General features: G+C 37.3%; 1 long non-coding RNA gene across 1 annotated transcript in view; it reads left to right on the top strand.

The window, feature by feature from the left end:
• Nucleotides 1–8706, top strand: part of LOC130080042 (uncharacterized) — a 61810-nt gene extending 53104 nt beyond the window's left edge. Inside the window, exon 2 of the long non-coding RNA XR_008806646.1 lies at nt 8541–8706. This is a non-coding gene — a long non-coding RNA (uncharacterized LOC130080042). The remainder of the gene's footprint in view (nt 1–8540) is intronic.
• The last annotated feature ends 2202 nt before the right edge of the window (nt 8707–10908 follow it).

Here is a 10908-nt window from a genome sequence, read left to right on the forward strand (position 1 = left end):
TGAAATGCAAATCAATTCCGTTGTAATATATATTAAATAAAATGAATCTAGATTTTTTTAAGTAGTGAATAAAAAATATATATATATATATATATATATATATATATATATATATATATATATATATATATATAATTGAAACATTTAAACCAACGTTTGGGTTCATCCATATTTAACCCAAACATGGCTTAGATGATTTTTTGTGTATATTCAACACAATTAATCTATACTTTTAGGTTGCATATGAAATTCAATTACTATGTTTATATATATATATATATATATATATATATATATATATTTACAATCAATATTTCTCTCACCTCTGTTCACCATCTTGGATGATTTCCTTCCACTGAACTTGTTGCAGTGCATTATGGGATTGCCTTCACTAGGGCTGGGGTAAACGATTATTAACTAAAGGATTAGTTGGGCGATTATTTTATCGATTAGTCGACTAATCTAACGACTATTCGGACGATTAATATAAAGATTATTTTTCTGCTGCTCGATTAATAACATCATGTATCTCAAATAAATACTAACTAGTGTACTGAATCATGATACTATAAGCTGGCTAACGTTAGTCTAAAGTTATGTATTTGAACACCGTCATTAGAACTCTATAACCACCAAAAACGTGTTATTAAAATATTTCTTACAAACATGTTTTATCATAGAGAATGTTTAAATACTAATATCAGCTTACGAGGGAAACGTAGGCGGAGTTAGTGGTGCGATCGGAGGCTGAGTGCTGGAGATGATTCGGGAGAGGTCTGCGCCCCTTTACCGATCAGAGCGCGCGCTGAACCGGAGTAAAGCCTTGTTTATACTCGACGCCCCCGCACAAGCGCGAAGGTGCGCGCCGCAAAAATGACGCGTGGCTGTGTGCACGGCTTTTTTTGTAACAGCGCGCACGGCGCCGCAACCGAGGATGAACGACTTCAAGCCGAATCTGCCCGAGCGTGTACGTCTCCGCACCGGCACCCAGTTTGCGCGTCTAAATTGCAACGTTTTTTTTTTTGTTAAGGGTTTGTTTACTGTATGTGATTCATTTAATGGAAAGCACATTCACTTCTAGTTGTCTTCGTCCTCCATTCTGCAATGTTTCGGTCTCCCACGTGTGGTGTCGAGCTGTACCGCCGGACACGGTGCAAAAAATAAAAATAAATAAAGAATTGTCGACGCAAAAATATGGCGTCGACGTAATTTTCACGTCGAAGCGTCGACGTCATCGACGCGCCGCTACAGCACTAGCCTTCACCATCATCACTGATGTCCAAGTGCTTGCCCTCCGAGTGAAGTAAGAGAGAAGGACAGGGGTTAAGAAAGGTCAAAGTGCACTGCCTACACACACACTCGCTCACACTGACAGCGCACAGAGCGTGTAAGGAGTGACTGAGGATGAGTAGATCTGACAGAACGCTCTTTGGTAAACATCACTATTACATAACCATAACGGTGAACCCAGAGGAGCGCTTATCATGCGCGGCCAGACCGCAGGCGTCAACACGCAATTAATGAACATGTGAAATCAAACAGCTGTTAGAGGTTTCTGTGTCAGATCCTGTTCAGAACAGCAAACCCAGCGTGAAGATCTTACGGACACTAAATCAAACGAGCCGGAGGGACGATCATGCAGTGCAGAAAAGCCTTTAAACGGTTGTAGCTAAGATAGATTTCATTTTAAGCAAGTGAAAATGAAGTTATGAGAGTTTCTTGTGCAAAGGACATTTGTTTTTTTTATCTAGTGACCATGAGCTGCTGTTTGTGATAGTTTTATCTGCTGTGAGATCTGCTTTAGCACATTTACTCTTTATTAATTCCCTCCTGGCTTCATATATTCAATGTTGTGCAAACGGCTCGCCGCGGCTTCGCTGTGTGCTTGTTTGTTATGGCAAGCCGTTTTAACTTTTATTCATTTCCAGCAGGGGCGATTCTAGGATTTTTTCAACTAGGGGGCACAAGAGGGGCCACAATTATTACAGAGGGGCCATTCTTATGTTGTGTATTTATGTAGAACTGTAGATATCCAAATCATTTCAAGTTCAGTAAGCTTTAAAATCAGCAATACACAGTGATACCCTATTATCTTTTAATAGCAGTTATTCACTGCTCAAAAGTCAAAACAATAAAATACAATTTACATTAACTTTTCACTTTACAAAAGTGAAAGAAAAACTGTAATAAATAAAATAATCCAATGTATTAGTGTACAACTCACAAATAATAATAGAACAGCCTTATTTATATAAATGCATAATTATATTAATCATTCATATAATAAATACACAATTAATGAATTCATATAACTGTAATAAAATTGTAATAAATCTTTTTTAAATCCTTGATTATGCGGCGATGGAATATGCAGGATATTTATGCAATTTTATGTGATGAAATTGCGGGAACTTGCAAAAACTGCGGTTTGATGAAAAAGAGAGAAAAAGTGATTCCCTAACACCCTGTTCTCACTAGGCTACTATCTTAATGTAAAGAGCTATTACTTCCTATGATAAGCAAGCATACTACATCACAGAAAGTGCTGGAATATTTCATTTTGTTTTACACATGGCTCAAACTTACAAAACATTGATGAGTCAAACAAGTTCTGTAGCTTTACAAAAGGAATATGCTACAACTTCTGTAAAAATGAATAAATAAAATATGAAAAAATGTTTCCTGTTTTACAGCTTTTCAATGATGTTCATGTCGCGTAATTACGTCACTTTATAACGTTCCCATGGCAACAGGGGGAAACGGCTGCTCTTGTGTGAAGTAAACGCAACATTTATCAACTTTCTGCTAAGATATATGTGACTTTCTTTTTTGCAACAAAAATGCGGGGATTATGAAATCATACAAGCCCCGCATATTTTGCGTAGAAATCGGCAATTTATACGGCAAAAGTGCGGCGTATTTGAAAAATGCCCCCGCATAAATATGCAGACTTTGGCTGATTATGCATTGAATCATGCGATCGCATAATCGCGTTTTTCTGGAGGGACTGAAAGGTGATGTTCATAATAATAAATTCTAGATGGAATAGCAATTGGCATTTTACAGCACCCTAGTGCTAATTTTGGGAACATGCCATGATAGCTTACAGCAACCTATTTTTGTGAAATCATACTCGAAATAAAAAAATATTGCAGGACTTGGAACTTTCAGACAACTGTGGACATCTATACTTTATTTTTATGAAATAAAGATATTTTATGATATTTACAATATTTCAGTTAAACTGCACTTGAACAATAACTTTTATCTTACTTCTTAACAGTTGGACAAAAAAAAGTGTTCAATGAGTAGTATACAGATTACATCTAGCCTACAGTAATTTTATACAACAGACATTTTATAAAAAATATATCAATAAAACGGTAAACCTAAATCAATGTATTCGGTATTGGACATCAATTTAACATTGACATTAGATGTTGAATTTACATTGAATTTTGGACCCGACGTCGCAACCAAAATTTAACCAAATATCAACGTTTTATGACGTTGTGTGCCTGCTGGGAATAATCTGTTATGTCTCATTTAACAGACGCTTTTATCCAAAGCAACAAGTAAGAGAGCATTTAACACACACTCGACACAATCCTGCGCGACGAGGTCCATACGGGTTGTCTTACACGTCTTACTGCGTTACAGTAGGTTAAATCATAACAAGGAAACTTTACGTGTGATTCATGTCATCGCGACATACTGTAACACATACTTACAGTGTGTGTCAAAAAAATGATGTAATCGTCCTCTGCTTTTTTTCTGGCGTGCATGCATGGAATACATTAGACGGCCAAACAGCAACTAAACGAACACGAAAATTCGCAAGAGCAACAAGAGATTTGAAGCTCATGGCAGACGCGCCCAATAGATGCTTCGCGCTGTGATTGGCTGAATGTTAGTTCACTCAAGTCTAAGTAACAAATCAGAGAGCACGGGCGGAAATATTGGCGCTGGGTCAAAAAATATGTAAAAGAAATAGAAAAAACTCTAGCTCGCTATTCTTGGTCCTCGTTGAGAAGCATCGCGACGCGGAATCATGAATTATTCTACTACAAACTGAAAGATTATGATTTGAATTTTTGAATGACAGACAAGTAGAAGGGTGGGGGCACACCGGGGGGCCAATCAATTTTCAGGAGGGGCCAGTGCCCCCATGGCCCCTCCCCTGTCTACGCCACTGATTTCCAGGATATGAATTGTTGATATCAATGTAATTATTGATATCAAAAATTATATTTCTACTAGTAAGAAATCAATTCTTGATATCAACAATTGATTTTGAATGGCAGCCTATGGTGACATTTCACTAGTGAAAATACAATTACAGATATCAAGAATTATAGTTTTTACTAGTTGCAATTCAATTGTTGATATCAAGAATTAGCATTGTTACTAGTGAAAATGTAATTCCTGATATCAAAAATTGCCATTGTTACTAGTAGAAATATTATTCCTGATATCAATAATTATAATTTTAACTAGTGAAAACTGAATTGTTGATATCAAGTATTCATATCCTGGAAATGAATAAAAGTTAAAACGGCTTGCCATAGTTTGTGGCGAGTGTCGGGTAATTCTTTTGTTCTGACATTCACAAAGGAGAAGAAAAGAAATCTTTGTTTCTGTCTTTTTGTCTCCTCCACCGCCCGTCACTATGAGGCATTATATATCACTTCCTCTATGGTGAAATAAGAGAGGGATGATAATCTCAACACACTTCCTCATGCACTCTGTGTTTGTACTACTAACATACTACTGTTATACTGTGATAGTGTGTCAATCTTCTATATCTTACCACTTATATGCCAAAATTTACAGTATACAAACTAGAATACTTACAGGAACGACGTATCTCATAATACAATGCACTCGACTTGACCTTCCACTTCCAGTCTGATGAATGAATGTCATTTAAACATGATTTTGTACAAAACTGCAGTCCACAATTTAATTATTTAATTATTAAATGAATTTAAAATAATTTAAATAATGTAGGCTAATTTAAATATATATATATATTTTTTATGATTTTAAAATAATATTATTAATTGTATACATGGTAATTATGAGACATAAAATGTTTTTTTGTTTTTATATTATTTTGGGTCAAATATATTAACTTTCTGTTTTATTGTCAGGGTTATAGTTATTGACTAAAACTTAAACCATAAACAACCTTTTTGTTACTTGAAATACAATAAATATAGACTAAAATGAGTATTATAGTAGACTGAAATGTATGTGTGTGTATACAACTCGAAAAATTAGAATATCGTGCAAAAGTTCATTTATTTCAGTAATTTAACTTAAAAGGTGAAACTATTATATTATATAGACTCATTACATGCAAAGTGAGATATTTCAAGCCTTTATTAGTTATAATTGTGATGATTATGGCTCACAGCTTATGAAAACCCCAAATTCAAAATTAGAATATTGTGAAAAGGTTTTCATAAGCTGTAAGCCATAATCATCACAATTTTAACAAATTGAAATATCTCACTTTGCATGTAATGAGTCTATATAATATATTAGTTTCACCTTTTAAGTTAAATTACTGAAATAAATGAACTTTTGCACGATATTCTAATTTTTCGAGTTTCACCTGTATATATATATAAATAAAAAAATGGCAAAAACACAACTAAATTACTAAATCCTTTGACTAAAATTAAACAAATGCATAAAAAAATTATTAAAAATACTACTAAAACTAGTATCTCGACACTATAAATACCAGTGATTATAGTTTGATCAAATAAAGAGTCATGATGAGCACATTGCATTGATACAACATTTCATGCAGTGTATTCTGTTTTACACTGCTCGTTTCATACAGAACATTTGCATAATGTGCATACTGCATAAATAGTAAAAATAGTGTGGCTTGCTATTCGGCCAATGTGTGTGTGCACATGAGCGACTCTCCCCATCATTAACTCAGTATTGATGGTCTGTTTTTAAGCACCTTTGTCATCTCTCACAGCCCATAATGGTATTTTTAATGAGGGAACTGTGGGAATCTGCTGTGATACTTCGCCGCGCTCTTTTCAGATAATATTTGCGTGGTTACTGAAACTTTGGCTCTCCGTTGAGACTCGGATTTAAGCTAATGAATCCAAGGCACACAGCTTTGTAAATTAGCAGCCTCCCTCAAGCAATCTGTCCACGCAGATTCCAGCAGACACAGATCCTATGGGCATCTTCCATCAGACACATGCCGCATAATCATAAACTGTTGCTTGATGAACACGGAAGCCGTGCTTTGAATACAGTCAGAAACTATGATACAGTTAAGCTAAGAATAGTTTGCTTTGGTCAAAAAAATGAATTACACATAGTGATAATGTAGGCCTACTTAACATCCAAAAGGACTCAGTTTTCAGTATTAGTATGAATACTAAACGTAGTATTCAATAATTCAGTTATTATACCATGGTCTGGGTGAATACTCGATTCTGATTGGCTGCAGGGTGTCCATTAAAAAGTGATAGAGGACACCCAGTAAAGGCGTTCTGGTGAAACTGACTGTTTACCGTTCGAAATGAATAAATAAATGCGCTGGCTACATCAGCTGTGAGTAACCATAGCAACAGGCAGTCAAAGTATCCGTTTACAATTTATTGTATCAAAACAAACATCTACCTGTGCGTTTTAATGGTTAAAAAAAACGAAAGTGTGACGCCCATGGCTAGACAAGCCCAGAGCCATAGAGTTGCGACACGCTTTGATGTCGCCGCGACGGCTGTCACTTGGTTCATGTAAGCCCCATTAGTTCCAAAACATACGCGGGCTGTCATGTTCTTCTATGGACAGACAGCAGCGATTGCATTATTAAACGGTAAATATAAAATAAAACACACACCCGAGTACTTTTTAAGCTGTTATTGCATTTTGTTAATGTCAGTTTTGCATTTGGAGAGGCAGGGTGACAACTTAGATAAGTTTTAGGCTAATTTTTGGAGGGAAAAGCTTAGTGTTCATGTTTGCATGGGTAGTAATAGCACTGGCTTTAGCGGCTCTAACTTAACTTTTCCATGTCATTCATCTGATGATGGACGTCTCATGATATTTATTTTAGCACAACTGGGCTGTATTAGGCTATTGATTCCCGTGATCTTGCTTATAAATTCTGATTCAGCCATTAGCCTATACCTTCGTGATCACGCAAAGAGGTCTGCAGTCCGTTCAGAACGCCAACCAACACAAAATATAAATAATTACGCTGTGCATGTACAAATGAATAATTTAGGAGGGAAATAGACTGCTCCCATAACGTAGAAAGCAACGACTATATACAGCAATGTTCGGTATATTCAACCGAAAAATATTCTTCATAAAATTAAACCGGAGAGATAGTTAATGAGTGAATTAACTATGTTCCTAAATACATATAAGCACATATATGCATAACCCTAACCCATTTAAATAAATGAATTGTGTGTGTGTGTGGGTGGGTGTATGTATATAATATTATATATAAATATATATATATATATAAAATATTATTAAAAATATTATATATTATATACATCAGTTACCGTAAGTTAGCTAACGTTAGTGAAGTGTTGGTCACGTAAGCTATAGCTGCAATTAACCTATTATCTTACAATAAACATTTACTAAAACTGGCTACATAAAATATAACTACAGACTAGATTCACGAGAGGTCGGCTAATGTGTGTAAAAGTAAAAAAAAAAACAGTAATTTAATTAATTTACCAGTTAGCGTACTTCGGGAGCACTGAAAATGAATGGGGTTCAATGGAGAAACTATCAGTGTTTGGAACTATTGGCCGCTCCACGACACGCGTTACTTCCGCATTCCAGAGTTCCTATGGCGGTTTATGGGAGTGTCGCAACTCTCTCTCTCTATGGCTCTGGACAAGCCTAACTTACATGAAAAAAAAAATACGTTACCTTTCTGGCTCGTAACATTGAGAGACATTGAATAAAGTAATCAAATGTAAAACAACACTGGATAGTCTTCACTGTATAAATGAACAGATTAATCCTTATTAAAGTTTCATAAGTGATTCAGTCAAGAGCATGATTTTTTTCTTTGCCTTTTGTTGTTAGATTAACATTAAAAACACAGACCGCAGCAGAAATATTAGGCTGTGTCACTTTAAGAGCGATTGCATGGATCCAATACACTGATACTCTTTCTCCACCGTTTACATTCACTTACGCCGTAACCGGCAATGTTTGCTAGGATGCTCGCTGAGACAGGCAGTTTTATGACCTAATGTTGTGTGAATTTGACCATTCAAGCGCAAGAAGACGCGGCTTTCTGTGTGCGCGCCTCGGATGTTTAAACTTCCCACACACGCGTGAGTGACAGATTGAGCTCCTATCGCTTCTTCTTGCGCGTGAATATTTAAATAGGCAATTCATAAACTTTGGTGACGATGCAGCGATAGCCTGTTAACTGTTTGTTCACGTTCATGTTCTCATAACATTGGCTGTGTCCGAAATCTCCACTCAAACCACTACTCCCTAACCCCTAGTTAGGGGGTAGGGAGTAGAGCACTATATAGTGAGCTCACCAGCGTAATAGAAACACCACTTTCGGACACTACTCGATCGTCTCTCGGCGCCGTTGATTACGTCATTACTGTCGCACTATTTAAATGCGCCATCATCTGTCAGCTGGTGCCGAGCCAGCTCTGGGCTAAATAGATTTTTTTTTTTTATATATATATAAATACATTACATTATATTGAGCTTATTTCTCCAAAATTGTAAAATTAAAAGTCATTTCTGGCCGTTTCTGTTATAATGCGTTACTCCACACATGATTATAACTTATAAACATAAATAAAATTAATAAACATATTTCATATATTTTCATTTTCGCGCCACACCGTTTTCTCTTGCCTAAAAAAACAGATCTACGTTATCAAATATCTTGCTCATAATACTCTTAATAAAACAGCTTTTAGACTCTGTGGAGATGCCACTCAATATTTATCTTTTTTGTTTGTTTGTTCTCGTGATTCAGAAGATTTTGCGGATTAGCAAAAGAAACAGGATTTCTAGACACAGAAAACGACGTGCTGTTCTTGCTACGCTAGCGAGACGTCGTCAAATTGTAAGTTAAAGATGAAGATGATGCTGATAGGTCTTTTACGATCAGCGCAATGCATGATGGTATGTAGGGCTTGGGTTAGTGACCATCGGTTGTACACTACTTTTCAAAATGCATTCTGGGATACATTGAGTGGACTATATAGGGTATAATAATCATCACTATACATTCGGACAGCACTACAAAATGGCGACCTCACTATATAGTCCACTATATACACTCACCGGCCACTTTATTAGGTACACCTGTCCAACTGCTCGTTAACACTTAATTTCTAAGCAGCCAATCACATGGCGGCAACTCAGTGCATTTAGGCATGTAGACCTGGTCAAGACAATCTCCTGCAGTTCAAACCGAGCATCAGTATGGGGAAGAAAGGTGATTTGAGTGACTTTGAACGTGGCATGATTGTTGGTGCCAGAAGGGCTGGTCTGAGTATTTCAGAAACTGCTAATCTACTGGGATTTTCACGCACAACCATCTCTAGGGTTTACAGAGAATGGTCCGAAAAAGAAAAAACATCCAGTGAGCGGCAGTTCTGTGGGCGGAAATGCCTTGTTGATGCCAGAGGTCAGAGGAGAATGGCCAGGCTGGTTCGAGCTGATAGAAGGGCAACAGTGACTGAAATAACCACTCGTTACAACCGAGGTATGCAGCAAAGCATTTGTGAAGCCACAACACGCACAACCTTGAGGCGGATGGGCTACAACAGCAGAAGACTCCACCGGGTACCACTCATCTCCACTACAAATAGGAAAAAGAGGCTACAATTTGCAAGAGCTCACCAAAATTGAACAGTTGAAGACTGGAAAAATGTTGCCTGGTCTGATGAGTCTCGATTTCTGTTGAGACATTCAGATGTTAGAGTCAGAATTTGGCGTAAACAGAATGAGAACATGGAACCATCATGCCTTGTTACCACTGTGCAGGCTGGTGGTGGTGGTGTAATGGTGTGGGGGATGTTTTCCTGGCACACTTTAGGCCCCTTAGTGCCAATTGGGCATCGTTTAAATGCCACGGCCTACCTGAGCATTGTTTCTGACCATGTCCATCCCTTTATGGCCACCATGTACCCATCCTCTGATGGCTACTTCCACCATGTCACAAAGCTCTAATCATTTCAAATTGGTTTCTTGAACATGACAATGAGTTCACTGTACTAAAATGGCCTCCACAGTCACCAGATCTCAACCCAATAGAGCATCTTTGGGATGTGGTGGAACGGGAGATTCGCATCATGGATGTGCAGCCGACAAATCTGCGGCAACTGTGTGATGCCATCATGTCAATATGGACCAAACTCCCTGAGGAATGCTTCCAGCACCTTGTTGAATCTATGCCACGAAGAATTGAGGCAGTTCTGAAGGCAAAAGGGGGTCCAACCCGTTACTAGCATGGGGTACCTAATAAAGTGGCCGGTGAGTGTAGTGAGTAGTGGGAGATTTCGGACACAGCCATTGTATTGTTAGAATTCATAAAAGAAAATTACCGGCTAACTGGCGATTGACATCATTTCATATACTCACCAACCAACGCCGAAATTTACTCACATTTGGCGACTCGAGGGTTAATTTTACTGTGTGCGCCGCTTTGAACATCTTGTGTTAAGCACAACATCCCAAGCCGAGTTCAGTTTGATCGGAGCACTTTAACCTCCCAACAAACCCATCCATATCAAATAAGCCTGTATTACACTGTGTAAAACGCAAGAATATTGAAAAATACTACTATAAATGCTACTCTTGTGCTGAGTTATGGAGAATGAAGTCTGTGTGTGACCGCTTACAATTAAAATTCATAAT

Source organism: Rhinichthys klamathensis, unplaced genomic scaffold (genome assembly GCF_029890125.1).
Source record: "Rhinichthys klamathensis goyatoka isolate OS25496 unplaced genomic scaffold, OSU_Roscu_1.1 h1tg000029l_1, whole genome shotgun sequence".
NCBI lineage: Eukaryota > Metazoa > Chordata > Actinopteri > Cypriniformes > Leuciscidae > Rhinichthys > Rhinichthys klamathensis.